The sequence below is a fragment of the Rhinatrema bivittatum genome, chromosome 7, assembly GCF_901001135.1.
Source record: "Rhinatrema bivittatum chromosome 7, aRhiBiv1.1, whole genome shotgun sequence".
Taxonomy (NCBI): domain Eukaryota; kingdom Metazoa; phylum Chordata; class Amphibia; order Gymnophiona; family Rhinatrematidae; genus Rhinatrema; species Rhinatrema bivittatum.
The window spans coordinates 97,498,078-97,519,122 of NC_042621.1; the positions used below are offsets into that span (position 1 = coordinate 97,498,078).

General features: G+C 48.1%; 1 protein-coding gene across 2 annotated transcripts in view; it reads right to left on the minus strand.

Moving 5' to 3' along the window:
• FHOD1 (formin homology 2 domain containing 1) overlaps window positions 1-21,045 on the minus strand; it is a 302,110-nt gene that overhangs the window by 243,315 nt on the left and 37,750 nt on the right. The window lies entirely within an intron of this gene.

The following is a 21,045-nucleotide window of genomic DNA, read 5'->3' on the forward strand; positions in this document are numbered from 1 at the left end:
TGTTTCTGTAAAAGAGTTATACCCAGCACCGAGTGCTGTAAATGTCAGAGTATTGCTTGCTACTGCAAAAGTCTAACCCCTCTGCTGCAGGGACTAGCTATACTCCCCATCCTAGCTGAAGTCACTTAATCCTATCTAGAAGTGCTAAACACTAGTTTGGATACCTTACCTAAATAGTTTTTATTGATTTGGGGAGTTTTCTTTGGCCACAAAGCTATACCAGGAATGAATAGACAATTGCATTTTATTCCAGGGAAATAAATAAAATGCCCAAACAGAAACAATACAATTTAGTATCCTATTTACTGAAAAAAAAAAAAAAAAAAGATGCCGATACTCATGTGCAGAATGCATGGGGTTTTTTGTTTCGGGGGGGGGGGGGGGGTTGTTTTTTATTTACCGGTATTTATTTATATTTTTTTTAGGGACCACAGGGCAAATCAAGCAGGTAGAGGAAATAGGTGCTGGTTAGGGTGTAAATTTGTTTGAAACTAATGGATAAAATGTAACAAAAGAAACCATTTTTGTTTCATTTATGGATCCCTGAAATGAATGGAAGGTGCCCATGAATTAGACAAAAAGTTTAGTTTCATTCGTTTATGTTTCCCATTCAAGTTTATGTCCCATTGAAAAGTGCTGCACTGAGACTAGCGAGTACAGCAACCAAGAAATTTGAGTACAGTAGACAGAGCCGAGTTAGGAGAAGAGGGCAAGTAGACAAGACAGAGGATCAATCAAGGTGAAGCTGCCCTATTATCTGACGATACACCTTTGGGGTCTTGCTACCATTCAGCCTTGCTGCCAGCCTCTATACATTAGAGGTATTGCTGCCACTCTGCCTGGCTGCCACTCTCCCTTATGCTACACCTTGGAGGTCTTTCTGAAACTCAGCCTTGCTGCCATACCCCAGACTCTATACTTTGGGGTGTTTTGCACTGTGCACGTCTGCTTTGCACCTCTCATGGTGCTTTGGGGTCTTCATGCTATTCTGACAGTAGTTGGTTTTTTTCTGTACCTCTGACGCTTTGTTACCCCCTTCATAGTGCCTATTAGGGTGTTTATGCCACTCTTGGTCCCCTTTGCCCCTTTCATTTGCCTTTGGGGGTTCATGCCATTGTTAGTGCCCTCTTCTGAAGCCTTGCCACGCTTGCTATTGCTTTGCTCCTCTGACGGTACCTTGGAGACTCTCCTGCCACTGCCGGCTCCCTTTTGCCCCTTTATAGCGCCTTAGGTTATTCATGTCGCTTTGGTGCCACTTTGTCACAGCCTTGGTGCCTTGGAGTTCTCTTCCCCCTTCTGACTATTGTCTACCCATTAGAACTGATCAGAAAATCCCAATTTTGAATCTCAAAATAGGCTGCATTGCTTCCCCATAGACTTTAATAGGAAATGAATGAAACATAAGAACATGCCATACTGGGTCAGACCAAGGATCCATCAAGCCCAGCATCCTGTTTCCAACAGAGGCCAATCCAGGCCATAAGAACCTGGCAAGTAACCAAAAACTAAGTCTATCCCATGTTACCGTTGCTAGTAATAGCAGTGGCTATTTTCTAATCCAACTTAATTAATAGCAGGTAATGGACTTCTCCAAGAACTTATCCAATCCTTTTTTAAACACAGCTACACTAACTGCACTAACCACATCCTCTGGCAACAAATTCCAGAGTTTAATTGTGCGCTGAGTGAAAAAGAACTTCCTCCGATTAGTATTAAATGTGCCACATGCTAACTTCATGGAGTGCCCCCTAGTCCTTCTATTATTCGAAAGAGTAAATAACCGATTCACATCTACCTGTTCTAGACCTCTCATGATTTTAAACATCTCTATCATATCCCCCCTCAGCCGTCTCTTCTCCAAGCTGAAAAGTCCTAACCTCTTTAGTCTTTCCTCATAGGGGAAGAGTAGCCCTTCTCTGTACCTTCTCCATCGCAATTATATCTTTTTTTTTGTTCGAAACTAATGAAATGAATGGAGGTGACCTACAAAACAAATGAACAAACTGAAATGAAACTTTTGCCTCTGCACATGCCTACGGTACTCAGTACCAACATGTCCCGTCCCCCCCCCCCCGAAAAAGCTCTATTTACATACATTTTCTGAAACAGGTTTGAGAATGGATAACAAGTCAGCAATTTCCCCAGGCAAAGTTTTGCTGCCTATATAAAACTCCTCAAACTGGAGCCATTAAACTAAATACAATTTAATTTAATGTACCCTCTCTTTGTTCTCCCCTGTAACTTAGGACAAGCCACATCAAAAACAGAGAAAGGCACTATGGAAATGCGTGTAACTGTCCTCATTAAAGGGGTTCCAAATATGTGCATCTTTCATGACAACTCATTTTCCAGATATCTCCACCACCGCAGCTTTATCTCTCAAAACATTCAAGCGCCAGGCAGCATTTGGTAAAATAAAGTGAGACGACAATGCAGGATTGGGGGCTAATTACTCAATTTCTACATACATATATGCACAACAGTAGATATTAAAATTAGAGAAAAGGACAAATTCAGTAGTGGGGCACACAACGTCCCCCTGTCTTTCCCCCTCAAACAATCTTGACACAGCAAAGTAAAGAAACATAAGGAAAAGTTGCATCATCCTTTCACAATTATTCCTGTAACTTATTGCAGTTACACGGGATTTCAGCCCTCTGCCCAAGACAGACGTTCCTGAAACTCCTGAGAATTCCATCGTCTTCTGACATTAGACCGGAGGGAGCGGGACATACGCACTTCATTTAGTTATCAAGCCCCATTATTATGGAATGCTTTACCAGCTGACATTCGAGCAAAACTGGGTTACCTAAAACCTAGAGTGTGAAGGCATGGCTTTTCATCCAGGCCTTTAACTACTGAATTTTGTTTAACTAGAATTACTGCTGGTTGCTTTTACTCTATGTTATTTTAAATGAGACTCTTTGTAGCGTTGCATTCTCCTGACTTTTGCCAGGATTAAGATGTATTAGAATATTGGAATGCAAGTTATGTACCCTATTTTCTTTAACCAATGGTTGATTTATAGTTTAATATATTATGCTGAGCTGTATTGTTGTTCTGGAATTGTTTATGTAGACCACTGGAACTGGTACATACCTGTAGTATATCAAATATAATAAACCTATGTTATGCTCGGGCTTGTGGACCCTTGGGCCGACGGGAGGATGGTATACCTTGGAGGAGGATCCGTAGGCTCTCCCGTTGGGCAGCGAGGCAGGAACAGCAGTGGTGACCACCTGACCCTTGGCACAGAAGATAGAGGTGACGGTGGAAGCAGACGAGGAGTCGTGACGTCAAGGAACGGCGGTGTGTCTTCACCTCTGGAAGTCCGCGGTCCCCCCAGGAGGAGCCCGTAGGGACCCAGACCGCTGGGACTTAGGTGGACCTTTGAGAGGTCAGACGTACGGTGCAAGGGCCAACTGGAGCTTCACCCCTGGAAGCCCGCGGTCCCCCCGGGAGGAGCCCATAGGGACCCGGGCCGCTGGGACTTAGGCGAGTCCTTGGAGGGGTTGGTCAAGAAGAAGTCCTAGGTCAAGAGCCAGAGGGTCGTCGCTTACCAGTCCGAGGTCACACACCGAAGGATCACCACTTGCCAGTCCAAAGTCACACACCAGAGAATCACCGTAAGCCAATCCAAAGTCAGGAACACCAAGACGAGACAGGAAATCAAGACACTGGACCTCACCGAAGTAAGCAGACTCAAACAACACTCGCAGGAGACGTTGCCAAGTCGAGGAATGAGCAGAGGAAGCCTCCTTAAATACTTCCTCTGCTCTGGATCATTGGAAGCAGGTGAGTATCATTAAAGGGATCAGGTCCCTTTAAATCCAGCAGGGGGGCGCGGCCTCACGCCTAAAGATGGTGGCAGCCATCTTGAATTTCCGAGGAGGAGGAAAGCCAGCAGAGCGCCGCGAGGGAGGTGCAGGGACGGCTCCCCAGCGGGCGGCCAGACCGCGGACCATCCCCGGGGTGATGGGCACCGGCCCCGGGAGCGTTTCAGGAGTTGCCACGGCTGGTCGCCGCGGTGGAGGTAGGGGGCCGCGCCCGTGGCCTTCCACAGGCGCGGGACACAACAACCTAATCTTACTCAGATTAGCATGCAGTGTCTTACACTTAACTATAATAAAGAGAAAAGCTGCCCTGGGCCTGCATCACAGTATGCAAATTGAGCTCCGCCCCTCTCCCTTCCCTGTACGTTCCAGCTCTGCCCCCTCTCCGTATGGAATTTGAACTTAGCTCCTTTCCCTCCCTGTATTGTCCAATCCTCTCTCTATTACCACATATTGAAATTGAGCTCCGCCCCCGTTCTCTGAATTATTGAATTCACTCTCTACTAGTACACAGTATAGCAGAGCTAGGCGCAAACTCTCTCCTAGCACACATCTTGATTACACACTTCCTTCACTTCACAGATTTCCCTTTTCTTGGATGGGCTTTTACTACTAGTTTTTGTTTTTTGTTTTGTTTTTAAATATTTCAGAAACAAGGGAAATACTGCTACCAGATCTGCTAACTTTTTAATGTAAATTAGTACTGCTATACAAGACAAACCTAATTAATACATTTGATGCTACTATCTAAGAAATTATAAAAGGTTAGAGAAGGGTTTTGCAACGAGTGTGCCACGGAAAAAAAAAGTCACCACTGCCTGAAACTCAGATCCAGACCAGCAGCTGGGCTTTGCTCTCGGCACCTTGCAACAACAACAGGACTCACCAGCAGCGGCTCTTAAACATGTGGGAGCTCCTTTTTGAGCACCTGTGCCTTCATGCATGCCTCCTCTATTAGCTACAGCATGAGCCCCAGTCAATGGGCAGCATGTAGGGCATGGATAGCTCAGTACAGACAGCTCACAGGGCACCCCCTCCTCTTGCCCATCCTGAGTGAGCCAGGGAGAGAGCGTGCACTGAACACTGCATGTGACTCATTTTCAGTGCTGAGAGCAGCAGCAGTGGAGGAGCTCTGGCAGCCCACACAGTAACTGAGCTGGCTGCCCGCATCATACCAACTTCTCACTTTTCCTGCACTTCTGTTAGAGGGAACTGATTCATACGATGAGATCATCTGTGTCTCTGCCCCCCTCTCTCGCTTTTTTTTTTTTTTTTTTTTTTTTTTTTTTTTTTAATTTGGAAGAGATGACGACTCATTTTTTAGGGATAGGAAATCCTCTCCATGTCCACACTGCCGCTCCCAGGGAAAGTGGTACCTGCAGGTGTGCCTTGGGCTTGAAAAGGTTGGGAAACATTGGGATAGAGACTCTGATATTGTAATCTTATATGAAGCAATATACATAAAAAAAGGTAAAACTGGGAGATCACGTGATGTGCTGAGCCGTGAGGACGTGCGGATCTCAGGCTCTCAGGCCCCCCACCCATCGCGGCACATCGTAGCGCGCAAATTGCTTTTCTTTCTTCTTTTGAGCCTTACCAGGTCTCACTTGCATGTCCTCCATCCGCACCTGGTGCAAGAACTTGCCGGCGATGACCACCAAAGGAGGGAGGAGAGACAAAGACAAACCGCGGGCTCCCGAAGCTAAAATGGCGGACAACGGAGCGGGTGAGTCGGCCCAGGATCCCCCGGCCCTCACTCTCCTGGACATTAAGGCCGCGATTAAAGAGGCGCTCGATGAAAAATGGTCTCTGCTACACACGGAGCTGGGGGAGGTCCGGGATTCTATTGCGGCCCTGCAGCCCCGCCTTGATCATCTGGAGGCACGGGTGTCGGGGGTGGAAGATGGCGCCGGGGCCGTGTCGAGCAACGTGGTGAATCACGGGAAGCTAATCACGGCGCTTACACAAAAGGTGGAGGACTTAGAGAACCGTGCTCGTCGGGACAATTTGAGGTTCCTGGGCTTCGCTGAGGATATTGCGGACACGGCACTTTGCCCCTTGCTTGAGGCCTGGTTACCGGAGGTTCTAGAGCTGCCTGTGCTCGGTGGGAAACTGGTGGTAGAGAGAGCCCACCGGCTAGGCTCCCGCCCTGCGACTTCGGGCCGGCCCCGCTTAATTATTGCTAAAATCTTAAACTCAGCCCATAAGGCTGAGATTTGGCGGGCATCCCGTAATAAATCACCGCTCTTATATCAGGGCAAACCTATCCGGATTTTCCAGGACTTCTCCTCTACAGTCTCTGAGGCCCGGCGGCGTTTCTCGCCTCTCTGCACTACTCTTCATAATCGAGGGGTAAAGTTTTCCCTATTGTACCCGGCTCGCCTTCGGCTGTGGCACAACAATGCTGCTCACACCTTTGACTCTCCGGATCAAGCTCAGCAATTTGTTGACAAGCTGCCTTGAAGAAGACACGGAGAAAGCCATATGCTATCCAACTACACCATGGAGTGGTGCTGCATCTACTGTTCACAACTGAGGAGGTTTTTTTTTTTCCTCATTGACTCTTTGCTGTACCAGGCCTGGTCTGCAGACTGTTTGTGCATTTTTTAAGGTCGGACTGCGGGCTGTGGTCTTACAGGCCTACAGAGTACTAATCCTTGGCTGTGGCCCTGTGAGTGGGCGTCCAGTTGACGCATAGTTAGCTTTTACTGTATGTTGCATCCCATTGAGAGTTGTTCCTGATAATTTCTAATTGGGGGGACCTGTACACATCTCTACGGATCTCTAGCCTTCTTCATGAAGGCCTGGGTGGTGGGAAAGTGGGGACAGGGTATTTGGGCACAACAGGTGTCGGGGGGGGGGAAGGGTAGGGGGGGTGAAGGGAGGAGGGGGCGGGGAGGGGTGGTCGGGGGGTGAGGGGTTTGGAAGGGGAGGGCCGGGGGCGATCAAGTACAACAGTGGGGGTTGTGTGTAATGGAGGTGACTGCATTTTGTGTATGGAGTGCTCGATTGCTATACGGGGGGGCCTCGGCTGGGAGGGCCTTCTTCGTTCTAATTCTATCCCACCTTGTGGCTTCTATCCCTGTAGGTGTTCACAATGAGTAAATCCACAAAGTTGCTCTCTTGGAATGTGTGCGGTCTTCACTCGCCCATCAAGCGCACGAAAGTGCTCTCCTTGCTTAAAAAACATTCCGCTGACGTGGCTTTCTTACAAGAGACCCACTTAACGGATGACGAGCATGCAAAGCTTCGTAGGACCTGGGTGGGGGAGGTACGATATGCCTCGGCCTCCTCCAAATCAGCGGGAGTGGCTATTCTTTTTCATAAACAGCTCCCCATTACCATTAGCACGGAAATTAAGGACCCCCTGGGGCGTTATATCATTTTGGTTGCAGATCTGTATAATTGCAGGGTGGTATTTTGTAATGTCTATGCGCCTAATACCTACGATCCCCGTTTTTATAGGGGTCTGTTTGCGCACCTATTACCCTATCTATCAGACATCTTAATTGTTGGAGGGGACTTTAATACAGTCCGAGATCCTCAGGTGGATACATCCCGGAGCCGGGGCTGGGATTCGAATGCCGGGAGGGGTCCCACTCTGTTGGAGACTCAATTACAGCTCCTGGATGTTTGGAGGACCTTGCACCCGATGGAACGTGATTTTACCTATCTCTCGAGGGCGCATGGTTCCTTTGCTAGGCTTGACTATTTCCTTATGAGTACGCACGCTTTTCATCGTCTACAGGCGGCGGGCATTGAGAGCATAGTAGTCTCCGACCATGCCCCGGTGTGGATGGAGGTGCAGTTTCAGTCCCACGCCACGTCACAACGACATTGGCGCTACCCATATTACCTTGCCCGGGATGAGAAGTTCAAGGACTTTCTCCTACTTAAGTGGAAAGATTATGTGGCCAATAACCATGTTCACGAAACTCAACCCATTTTATTTTGGAATACCGCTAAAGCGGTTTTACGCGGCGAAATCATATCTTATACTGCCCAGCGGCGTAGGGTCCTGGACCGCCGCATTTTGGACCTGAGTGTACGGGCACGACGGGCCAGGGTTACTTGGATCCATTCCCATTCGGCCGTAGACAAGGCTATATATTTGTCTAGCCAACACGCTCTCAATGCTCTGCTACATCAACGTGCGAAGAAAAGTTACCTATATTATCAATACAAATTATATCAATACAGTAATAAGGCAGGAAAACTGATGTCTAATCTTATAAAATCCGCCGGGCGCAGCCGCTATATTCCGGCACTCTGCACCTCCTCTGGAGGGGTGGTTCGGGATACCCCCACTATTTTAAAGTGTTTTCGGGATTTTTACTCCTCGTTGTACTCCTCTGAGGGAGGGGACCCGGGTGACTGTCAGAGGTTTTGTGAGGGCCTGTCCTTACCACAGCTGACCCTTGAGCAGAAGGAGAGGCTTAACGCTCCTATTTCTCAGACGGAGGTTTCTGCGGCCATCCACAGTTCTAAGTCTTTCAAGGCCCCGGGCCCCGATGGGTTCTCAGCGGAATTTTTCAAGTTTTTAAGGGAGTCTGTGTCCCAGCCTTTAGCCCTGGCCTTTACAGAGTTGGTGGGTCGGGGTTTTTTTCCCGCCCATGATAACTTGGCTCATATTATCCTGATACCCAAGCCTGGGGGGGACCCCTTACAGACAGCATCGTATCGCCCCATATCCTTGTTAAATTATGACCACAAATTACTGGCTAAGATTTTGGCCGAGAGATTGGCTACATGCATGTCTTCCTTAGTTGGGGAACATCAGGCGGGCTTTGTACGCCAAAGATATGCCCTGTCTAACATCCGTAAGATCCTTGCGGCTATGACTCTGAGCCAACGACTGTCCTGCCCATACCTTGCTATCAGCTTTGATGCTGAAAAAGCATTTGACAGGGTGGAATGGAGGTATTTGTTTTATGTTTTGCAGCACATGGGTTTTGAGGGCTTCTTTTTGCAGGCTATTCAGCTTTTATACACAGCCCCTCGAGCACGCATCGTGGCTAATGGCTCGCAATCGGAGGAGTTTGGGGTTGAGCGGGGGACCAGGCAGGGATGCCCGCTTTCTCCTCTCCTCTTCCTGCTGCAATTGGAGCCCCTGCTCCATAAGATAGCTGCCACTCGGGAGGTACAGGGTCTTTATATGGAATCTGGGATTTTTAAATATGTGGCCTTTGCAGACGATTTACTTATTTTCCTTACCCATCCCCGCACTTCCCTGCCGCCACTCTTACAACTGTTGGGGACCTTCGGGACCTTTTCCGGGTTTCGGCTTAATGCGGCCAAATCCTTTGCCTTGGCCTATCCCCCCACCTTGAGAGACACTTGGGGGGCTGGGTTTCCGTTTCAATGGGCTGGAGACACTATTCGGTATCTGGGGGTGTACCTTCCCTCGAACCCAGACTTAGTTTACCAAGCTAATGTGCCTCGCCTCCTTCGTCTTACCCAAACTACGCTTACCGCGTGGAGGTCTCTTCCCCTTTCATTAACGGGACGAGTTGCCCTGTTTAAAATGGTATTGCTCCCCAAGTGGCTTTACTTACTGCAGAACTTGCCGCTCCTTTTACATAAACGAGATATTGCCCGTATAGAGGGAGTCCTGAACCGTTTTCTGTGGAGGGGTGGCCGGGCTAGGCTTCCCCTCCGGTGGCTACAAAACGCCTGGGGGGGTGGTGGGCTGGGGGTTCCTGACCTCGCTCACTATAACCTTGCCTGTAACATGCGGCTTCTGCGCAATTGGTTGCAGGGCTCCTCCCATTATACTCCCCTGTCCTTGGATCGGACCATGCTATATCCACTGACCCCTGCTTATGTGTTGCAGGCCAGAGCGTGTTGTCTCCCTTCTGATATAAAGCATCTGGCGATCGTACGGCCGATCAGACAATCTTGGAGCCGTCTTACTCGGCTTTTGCAGATTCCCAACATTTGTGCTTATTTCATACCCTTCAGGGGCAATGTTGAGTTTCAGCCGGGTTCCCAGTCTACCATGTTCCGGATGTGGGAGGCCAGGGGGGTGACCTATTTGGGCCACTTATGGACACCAGAAGGGGCGTTAATGCAGTTTCAGGAGTTTCAAGGTCTTTATGACTTGGGCACCTCCCATGTGTTTCCCTTTTTACAAGCACATCACTATCTTAAGTCCTTATCTCCGGCTACCAGGGACTTAGCCACTTATAAGTCTCTCGATGATATATTCCATTTTGGGGCGACAGCTACACCCTCCTTGTCCCGCTACTATAGGGCCCTTCAGAAGCGGGCTCAGGTAGATGTCTGCTCTACCCTGGTTGCTCGCTGGCATGCTGATGGAGTGTTTCAACTAACTGGTTTTATTTTACGTGTTTGTTTTCGGCGCATAGCCAGGATCTCTACCAACATGTATTTTAGGGAGATGCAATACAAGTTTTTAACCCGGGCTTATATATCTCCCCAGAGAGCCCATCAACTGACCGTGGCTGCCACACCGTTTTGTGTCCGTTGTCACGGAGTGGTGGGCAATTTGTCTCATGGTTTTTGGACGTGCCCCGGGATCCGAGAGTTCTGGCGCCGGATTGCGGACTATTTAGCAGATCTGATAGATGTGGCATTGCCTATATCCCCCTTGTGGTTTTTATTTGGTTGCGTCTCGCCTATTAGGGTTAAAGATCCTGGCTATCGCATGTTGATACAAAAGGCGAGCTTGGTGGGAAAGAAGACAATTCTACTGACGTGGCGATCTCCGGCAGCTCCCTCTTTTTGGACGTGGAGAAATCAACTGCATGCTCTGATGACCATGGAGGGTTTGGAGGCCCGTGGCTCCCCTGGCCGTCGACGTCGCTTTGCCAGTGTTTGGGGTCCATATCTTCAACGATTATCACCCCGAGCCAGGAGCATGGTACTGAATGACTGATCAATCCCCTGTTATGGACTATACAATTGTGGCCTCCTTATACGACTTTCCATTACTATTGTGTTACTGTATTGCCCTCGGGGGGAGGGGGGTGGGAGTTCTGGACAGGGGGGGGGGGGAAACGGTTGTATTATGTTGGGTTTTGTTTGCGGAGGGAGATCTGAGTCTACTCTCTCCTGTATAGTATTGTTTTCTTTATAAAACCCAATAAAAACGTTTAAACAAAAAAAAAAAAAAAGGTAAAACTGAAAAATATTCTTACTGGGCCAGGTTTTAAAAGCCCCGCTCGTGTAAATCCAGCTGGATTTACGCGCGCAGGGGGGGTTATGTGCGCCGAGCCTATTTTGCATAGGCCTGGCGACGCGCGCAAGCCCTGGGACGTGCGTATGTTCCGGGGCTTTGAAAAAGAGGCGGGGAGGGGCGGGGCATCGGTCTGGGGGCGGGACCGAGGCCTCCGCCACAGTGGCCCTGATGGGGGTCACGTGCCGGCAGCTGGCCGGCGTGCGCAAGTTACGCCTCCCAGAGGCAGGCTTAAAACATAAAATAAAGGTGGGAGGGGGGGTTAGGTAGGGCTGGGGGGCGAGCGCAAGGTGCACAAGTGTGCACCCCCTTGAGCGCGCCAACCCTGGATTTCATAACATGCGCGCGGCTGCGTGCGCATGTTATGAAATCTACGCCCGCGCGTAGCTTTTAATATCTGCCCCACTGTGCTCCTGCTGGCTAAGTTACACCATTGTTCAATAACTGGTTAAGCTGCATCATCCCACTAGCACACCGTTACAAATGTAAAATTGAAGTTGTTTCAACAATAGCAAACTAAGCATCGTTTTTAAAAATAAGTCAAAATAAGTAATCTTGCCAAAATAGATCCTGTAAATTGACCCAACTGTTTTCTGTTATGCCAGAAAGTTAATGCTAAACTTCACAGGTAGCTTTGCTTTGATTGTTGCCCCTGGAAAGATTATCTGCATAGATTTGAGTTATGTATGCAGCAGGAAGTGCTCTAGATACAAGTGTCAGGTTCTGTGCTAGACACTCTCTAAGTCAGGGCTTCCCAAACCTGTCCTGGGGACCCCCCAGCCAGACGGGTTTTCAGGATATCCACAATGAATATGCATGAGAGAAATTTGCATATACTGAGTCTGTTATGAAGCTGAACGTGGACCCCTGTTCCGAGGTAGAGTCAGTACTACCAAAAAGGAAGTCAACCCCTCTTCGGATGGCAAGGCCTGTTGAAGATGTACCGATGAAGGCTTCACCCTGGAAGCGCATGATCCTCCCAGGAGGAGCCCATAGGGACACGGCCGCTGGGACTTAGGAGACTCCCTGAAGAGTGACGATGGTCTGGATGCAGGCAGCTCCTGCAGGTCGTGGATTCCAGACGGCTGGCGCCTTCAGCAGGTCGAGTTAGTCCGGGAGTCTACGTCAAAGGATAGTCCCAATCCAGTCCAAGAGTCGAAGTCCAGCGAGAGGTCGAGAGCTGGTCCAGGAGCAGACGGGAGAATGGTCCGAAGCCAATCCGGGAGCAAAGAAGGAGAAGGGTCCAGAGCCAGTCCAAGTCAACAACCAGAAGAACACCACCACCGGTCCGAGGGTCAGGAGCCAAAGAGTCAGTCCAACGAGAAGAAGAGCAGAAGCGGGATGGAGAGCGAATCCGGAACACAGCCACAGGAACCAAGCACAGAGACCTTGCCTTGGTATTGAGCTAAGTGTTTAGACCTTGCCTTAAATACAGGAACCAGGAGGCAGAGTCCCAGGAGGAGCCATGACAATTTCCTGTCATGGCTCCTTTAAATATTTTCTTCAGCCGCACGCACGGCTCTTAGCAGGTACAGAGGGGGAGGAGCCAGCCCGGCTGAGAGGAACCATGCGGCCGGGCTTGGCAGCGGCCACAGCCCCGAGGAAGCAGAAAGAAGGCTGCCTGCCACCGCAGGAGCCTTCTATAAGCCCGATGCTTCAAGTGAGCAGTACTACCGCGGCCGTCGGCCCGACCTAAGTTGCGACCCATCGCAGCCGGCGGCCATGACACCCAGCTGCGGGGCGCCGCAGCCGGCATTTCAAACAGAGTCTCCATAGTATGCAAATGTATCTCATGCATATTCACTGTGGACATCCTGAAAACCCGACTGGCTGTGGGGTCCCCAGGACAGGTTTAGGAAGCCCTGCTGTAAGTTCTTTTTCCCGCCTCATCTTTTCCGGCTGTGCAACTCCACCTAGGAGGCTGCTGAAGCTCATAATAAAAGCTGGTTAAATATCTGCTGGCTCCCTAATTTTTCCACTGGAAACTGTGTGTATTAGTGCGGAGCCAGTCCTCGCCCCACCCCTAGGAAAGCCTCCTTTCATATTCACTATAACTCTTCAGGCCTTCCTTCTTTCTCTGATATATCTGAAAAATGTTTTGTCATCTCGTTACCTCTTTGGCAGTCCTTTCTTCCATGTGATCTTTTGTTTTCCTGATTTCTTTCTTCATCTCCCTCAATTTCTCCAGGTATTCTTCCCTGGGTTCCTCTATACTTCCTGAATGCTGTTCTTTTTGCCTTTATTTTTTCAAGTCACCTCTCTGTTTCTTCTCCTTGTACATTTGTTTACTTTCCAACGTATAGATTGGTTGCCTTTGTAATTGCTCCTTTTAATTTGGCCCACTTTAGTTCCACCTCGCCCATTTTCTCCCAGTCTTCTAGTTCTTTCTCCAGGTACATCCCCATTTTGTCAAAGTCCATATTTTGGAAATTCAGAACTCGGGTCTTCGTGCGACTTCTCCGTATCTTATTTGCAATATCAAATCATACCGTCTGATGATTACTGGTGCTCAGGTGGGCACTAGATGGAGTATCATGCCCTCCCTTGTGGGCTCCATTACCATTTGTTTGAGCAGAGCCCCTTGAAGGACAGCCACTATCTCTCTACTTCTTGCAGATTCTGCAGAAGGGACAGTCCAGTCCACAACCGGCAGATTAACATCTCCAACGATCAACACTTCCTTCTTTCCCACCTTTTGCATGTCTTTCACCAGATCTCAATCCACGTCTTCAGTTACATTAAACCCTTAGGGATATGGTTTAAAGATAAATGTTGACATCTCAGTTTTAATGACTGTGGATAAGATATTAACCCAGGTTAGAGACTTATTCAAATTATGGCCTCCTTTATATTTTATCCTGTTGGGGCAGATCACCTTATCAACGTATCTCAAGTGTTATATATATATTAAACATGCTCCCTGACTTTTTTTCCATATAGCTTTTACATGCCATACTAGGTCAGGCCAAGGGTCCATTAAGCCCAGCATCCTGTTTCCAACAGTGGCCAATCCAGGCCATAAGAACCTGGCAAGTACCCAAAAAGTACTAAGACAGGCTAAGAGAGAATTTGAAAAGAAGTTGGCTGTAGAGGCAAAAACTCACAATAAAAACTTTTTTTTAATATATCCGAAACAGAAAGCCTGTGAGGGAGTCAGTTGGGCTGTTAGATAATCGAAGGGTTAAAAGGGCAATTAGAGAAGATAAGGCCATAGCAGAAAGATTAAATGATTTTGTTTGCTTCAGTGTTTACTGTAGAGGATGTTAGGTAGATACCCATATCAGAGAAGGTTTTCATGGGTAATGATTCAGATGGACTGATCCAAATCACAGTGAACCTAGAAGATGTGGTAGGTCTGACTAACAAACACTGAAGAGCAGTAAATCACCTGGACCGGATGGTATACACCCCAAGGTTCTGAAGGAACTTAAAAATGAAATTTCAGACCTATTAGTAAAAATTTGTAACCTATCATTAAAATCATCCATTGTACCTGAAGACTGGAGGGTGGCTAATGTAACCCCAATATTTAAAAAGGGCTCCGGGGGTGATCCGGGAAACTATAGACCAGTTTACAGAAATTAAAACCTCTTGAGCAGATGGATGGGATTACCTTTCCTAAATTTGTTCTATACCATAATGCTGTCATTTTAAGACAAGGTTGTACATAGCTCACACATGAGGAGGTTCTTAATTTTCCTGCATGATTACCTTTGGGGAAAAAAAAGAGATTGTTTGCTCCTTTATTATTAAAAGATGTTCTCAAGACAATTCTTCCTAAACAGTTAAAAAGGAATCCTATTCTCTTCCCTACAGATCAGGCTTTCTATCTTTTGGAGAATTCAGTGGAAATTAATTAATTGGACAATCCTATTTTGAGATACATTAGATTCTTCATTGCTGGCCATCATGGTTCACTAACGATGTATGGATTCTTTCCCACATCCTAGAAGTTGAATATCTTTTAGGTAATTAAGAGCTCAGTACCACATGCCATCTTCTCATTTGTTTAAATGGCTTCAATTAGAACACTGTTTGAAAGAATGGAGCACAGACTTCATGAATTATAATTTTAAATTAATGCTACAGGACATGAAGCCTTGGGCTTTTTTTAGGGTTTTGGGACAAACATGTTTTTCATTGCAGAAGCCTGGAAAAGGTCTGTGAACACAAGCTGGCATCTGCTCCAGTGAACAACCACTAGCACTTTTTCTGGACAAAGGTTGTTCAGAGCTCGCTGTCATTGCCACAATTGCAAATCTCTTTTTCCAGGCTCATCATGCTGGGTGGACTCCAACTAAACTACACAAAAGTTAACTTTTTTTGATCTAATATGTGTTGGAATAGTCAGACTGAAGTGGGTACTTTGCATATTATTTTATATTATTGTGGTAATGTTCAGCCTTTTTGCCAAAAAGTTTGAAATATAGTTTAAAAGAAGGTTCATGCCAATTTGCCTTATCAAATTATGATCTGGAAATCTTGTTTACTGGTAGCCTATCATCTAGTAACAGGAAGTTGCTATCTTATTCATTGCCTGTCAGAACATTTTAAGCTGGTGGAAAGATTGTACACTCCTGAATGATACACATTTGGGTGGATTTCTGTTTTTAAGTTTACAAATACGAGGCTGCAGCTGCAAACGTAATCAAGTCTTTGATTTCCAAAAGACTTGGTATTCTTTTCAGAACTGTATTTCTGTTCTGCAATGCTGATATTTTTGATTGACTATTACCATGAAGCCATGTTGTGTTCTATTTGATTTTTTTTTTCTCATTTCTCTAAACTAAATAACGTTTGAACTCAAAAAGGAAGATACCACAGGTGTTCCTTCTTTTTCTTCATATTTACCTTTTGTGTACTGTAGATACAGTTTTGGCACAAATCACCACTGTAATGAAAAAATATATCCTTTTTATGTCTGAATTATTAAAAGAACCCAGCCTACAAGTTCACCCCAGGCCCGGAGGAGCCTGGCATCAAAACGGTCCATGCCAGCCCCAGACTGTAAAATGCATAAGTCACGCTGCAACATCCTGAGGCCACTTTACATCAATGAACAGTGGCACCACGTCCTGTGCAGCAGTAATGTAGTCACGGGTGAGCCTCAGGGACCTGTTCCCTTTCACTTTTGGCTTAGGCCCCCACCCCTAGCAGCAGGGTCATGATCCATCTGCATTAGCCCTTGAAAGGTGCAGTAGTAGAGGGTCTGGAGGCACTGAAATCACTGCCAGTCCAGGATCTCCTGCCCTTTTAAGGGGGATAAGTTAATGGGAAACAGCACAGCACTTGGGCTAGACTTGTAAAAGTTTGAGGCCATCAAAGTCTGTTTTCTTTTGGCAGGTAAATTATTTCTCTCCACTCAGCCCCTTAAATGTTTGTGAAGGCCTGGGCTAAGTGGAAGCCAGTTTACATAATTGCTCTTCAGCAGCCTAAGATATTAACCCCTTGTATAAAATAGCTGCCTTAACCGTAGAGGGAGAATAAGAAACAGCAGAGGCAGGGCACGGAAAACAGTGACGCGACGGGAGATATAAAGTGTCATCAGAAACGAAAAGGCTTTTGCAGCCATAACTCCAACAAGAACAGAGTAAGGCAGTGCTTCCCAGCCAAGTGTACCTTCGGTCCTGGTCAGGCGTGCCACGGAAAAGCCACTACTGCCTGATGCTCAGATCCAGGCAAGCACCTGAGCTCCGCCCTCAGCAGCTCACAGCAGTGGTTCTCAAACAGGCAGGAGCTCCTTCCTGAGAACAAGTAATCACGCACGCCTCCTCCAAGTGTGGTAATTAACTGGCAGCATGCAGAGCATGGACAGCTAGGCCCTGCTTTGTGCAGCACTCACAGGGGCCGATGCAAAAGGACGCACACAACCACATCCCCTGGGCACCCAATGCAGCATTTAGATTAGGGGCCGCATTAAAAAAGGACGCATTAGGGTAAAACAGTGCATCCATCGCGCTCAAAGCCACCAAAACAAGAGTAGATCGGTGGCGCGAGGTACTTTATTAGTACAAATTATAGAACATGATTGCCCGACACAGGCCGAGGCTTCCGTGTTGTTTCTTGGGACCCATCCCTCCCCAGCGCTCAAATGCATCGGGCGCCCAGAATTGCAATGGACACGCTTCCGTTTTATCCCACATCAAGCAGATTTCGTCCCTTGCTATTGTGCGTGTTATGTTGGGCTGTGTACACTGTGCATCCAGAATTATTATTATTATTATTTTTTTTTTTTTTTTTTACACATCAAGGCATTACATTATACCTTTATTTTTAAACACCAACAATGGTATCGCTATGGTACTAAGTAGGAGGAACCACAGAGGACAGTAATTTTTAATTTATCATGAGCCCTTGACTCATGGATTGACTTAACGCCAGCTGGAGTTACTTTCGCCAAGTTAAAAAATGTGCAACGGGCGCCCAGCGATTTTCTGCATCAGGAATAGCAGCTAATGGCCTCCTCTAAATGGAATTTACATGTGATGAGCGCTATCGGCCACGCAGTTGTTTGGGCGCACGTTTTGGGCGTGCTAATCTCCTTATTGCATCGGGTGCTAGTCTAGCGCGTCCAAAACATGCGTGAACCTGTGTGCTAGGCCGGGCGCGCTTTACTGCATCAGCCCCACCGGGCACACAGCACCTCCTCATCTTCCTCCCTTGAGCCCTCCCGGCCTCCGTTCTTATCCCCCAGGCTGAGTGAGACAGGGAGCGAGCGTGCACTGAGCCCTGGAGGTGGACTCGCTCTGAGTGCTGGGGGCAGCAGCGGTGAAGGATCTCTGGCAGCCCATGTGGTAGCCAAGAGAAAAATGCTCCTCCCTGGCTCCTCCCGTCTCCTGCACTTGTACTGTATAAAGCGGGCGCTGGCCCATTGTGATGAATTCATTGCGGTTCTCTGCCTTCACTCTCCCTTTGCTTTAAAATTGAAAGAGAAACCGGTGGGGCCGTCCCGTGCTTCCCGAGCTCTTCTTTACGCCACTAGCCCTCTCCATGTCCGCACTGCCTGCCCCGTGGAAGACTGGCGGGCCACACAACATTTTTCTTAATGTAGGTGGGCCATGGGCTTGAAAAGGATGGGAAACCCTGGAGTAAGGGATGGGGTGGGGAGCCTGCGCACAGTACCCACCCATGCTAACCTTGGCTTGGACCCCCCCCTCCAAAATGTTTCCATTCTGGCTGTGCAGTCATTAAAAAACAAAAATGCCTCCTACATGCACTTCTTTTCTTTAAAAGCAATTGAAGGCAATTTGCAATGAGAGAACACTTCAAAAGAGTTCAAACACTTGGTGGCCCGTTAAAGGGTACGTCTCAGACTTCCTGTAAAGAAGGTAAGACTCCTCTCTCATGCCACTCATTCTGCATGGATAAGAAGAATACTCTCACCCCAGATGCAGAGCAGTCTGCTAACATGGAACCTTAATTAAAAAAGACAACAGAGCCTGGCCTGCTCTGTAAACTCTTAGATAAACAGAAATGAACAGGAACCACCCTTAGCATATTCTAAAAAATGCCAGCAGCACTAGGCCAGCCATTCTGCAGTTACGATTTGCAGTAACTAAGGAAAGGCGTCTCCGCAGGAAAGTTAGGAGGGTAGTTTGGGAAGGAATTTGCTTCCATTTTGACTCCCATTTTACAGGACAGCCTGCGGCTTTCCAATCAGATGTGCATTTTGTTTAAAGTAATAAAATTAGAAAGATTTATTTAGAATGGTTTATATACCGCCTTATGGTCCTAAGGCCAATTATCAAAGTGGTATACAGTCGATAAAACAATCCATGTAACTATAATATAAAATAATAAATACAATATAAATCAAAATTCAATGCCAGAAACAGAACAACAAAAACTTCCTCTGCCTTAATCGGCTCCAGTTTCTATTGCTATTACGGCTGCCCCAGTAGCTCAGTGGCGGTGCTGTACACTGCCATGGAGATCACGAGCTTGATTCCTGGGTCAAGTCTTCTGCTCCCTGAGGCTGGGGATGCTGCAGAGGCAGCGCCCACAGTCAGAAGTATTGCTAGGCACAAGTGCATGCCCTGACTACACTTGACTGTGCCCCAAATCAATGTCCTAGGTCCCCTCTAAGGTGCAAGCATTCATGGCTGCTCGGCAGTACTCCCACGGGTGCCGCACACTATACTGCACAGGACCCGATGGTGGGAGCCCATCACACAACCGCCTAGCCCTGTCTATGCCAATCCTTCCTGCTACTGATCTCGCAATGCTCAGCAGTAGGAAGTGCCAGCCTGAGTTTTAAACTTGCTCATGGTGCTGGCACAGAAAGGGTGAGAGACGGCAGCAGCCATGGGACAGACTCCCACCAGTCGGTTGTGGCAGACAGGAGCGCAGGTACTGGAGGAAGGCAGGGATGGATGCAGGAGAGGAGAATGAGGGAAAAGGAAAGTTGACAGGAGAAAGGATGCTGGGGAAAGTAAGGAGAGGCAGGGGAGAGATGGGGCAGGAGAAATGGATGCAAGGGATAAGAAATGTGGAGAGACGGGAAAGGAGGAATTACATAGAAGCAGGGTATGTCTTTCCTTTAAGCTATGTCCAGCCAAGACCATCTCCACTGGCAAAATGATCCCTAATTTCAGCACAAGAGGTCAGTGGTCGTATCAGTCCTAGAGAAAGCTGAACTCTGTGTGGTCTGTGATGGCCTTTATTAGACCAACAGAAAAATTATCCAAAGATGCTGCAGAGCATTAGAGACCAGGTGAAGCTGAGATAGGAGAATACTGTAGGAGGAGGTGGTGGAGGGAATGGGATATAAAGAATAGGAATGGAAGAGTAGGTGAGAGCTGAAAAATGCATGAAAAGCTAGGCTGTTGCAATTAGTGGTGTGCAGGCCCAGTCTGGACCTTCAGGAACGTCCCCTCCAATGATGCAGCTGCCCTCCCTGGCACTGACACTCCAGTCCGCTGCAGCGCGGCTATGCTGATGATGCCGCTGCCACCAGGCCGACACCAACACTACCGCTCACCAGGGGAATCCCTTAGGTGCATGCACGCCCAAACTGTGCATATTTAAAGGGCCCACAGCAGGATTTCCCCCGTGGCGCCCCCTGATGATATCACAGAGCCTCCGATATTTAAAGCCTGCCTGAACGCCTCTCCAGTGCCTCGGCAATAGGTCGACTCCATTGGAGAAGTGCTTTGCCTCTGTGTTCCTGACTCCTGGTTCCTAATCCGCTGTGTACCCTGTCCCCGGTTCCTTGGCAGTCTGGTTTCTCTTCATCATTCTTGTCTTCGTGGTCAGTCTTCGTGGTCTGTCTTCAGCGTCTTGTCTTGCTCCTGTGGTTCCTCATGCTCCCTATTCCTCTTCTTTCCTCGCCTCCTCGGACTGGACTCCTAGCTTGGACTTTGGATTGGACCTTGAACTTTGGATTGGACCTCCGCCTGCCCCTGACCACTGCCTACTTACTATTTCTGCTCAAACTCTGCCTGCCCAGACCACTACCTGAACCACAACAGTGAGTGAACTTAGCATGCCTTTGACCACAAGCCTGAATCTGTCTCCGTTACCTGCCGCCTGTTCCAACCACTGCTCGCATAGACTCCACTTCTTCTCCGTGCTGGCCTGCAACATCTCCTACGCGATGGATCTTCACCTCCACAGAGCCCCGCGCCTAAGGCCAGCCAGCCTCGGCACCAGAGGGCTCAACCTAAGGGGAACGAGGGCTGGTATTGGTGAAACTCCAGTTGGGCCTCTGCTCCAGCCAGCTCCACCTGCTGACGGTGGGCACCTGCAGGGCTACTCCCTGCGAGTTACGCCAACTCCACCTCGGCCTAAAGGTCAACTATCGCAACACAGGCAAGAGTGAAAGGAGATGGTAATAAAAGGGAAAGATGGAAGCTGACAAAAGAAAGGGGAAGAAAAGTAGCAGGAATCAGACATCAGACCCAAGATGAGGGGAGAAACGACCCACTGATGGGGTGGGAAGGGGGAGGAGATGGAGAGGACCCTGGATTTTGGGTGAGAGAAAGAGAAAGAGAAATCCATGGAGGTAATGTAGGC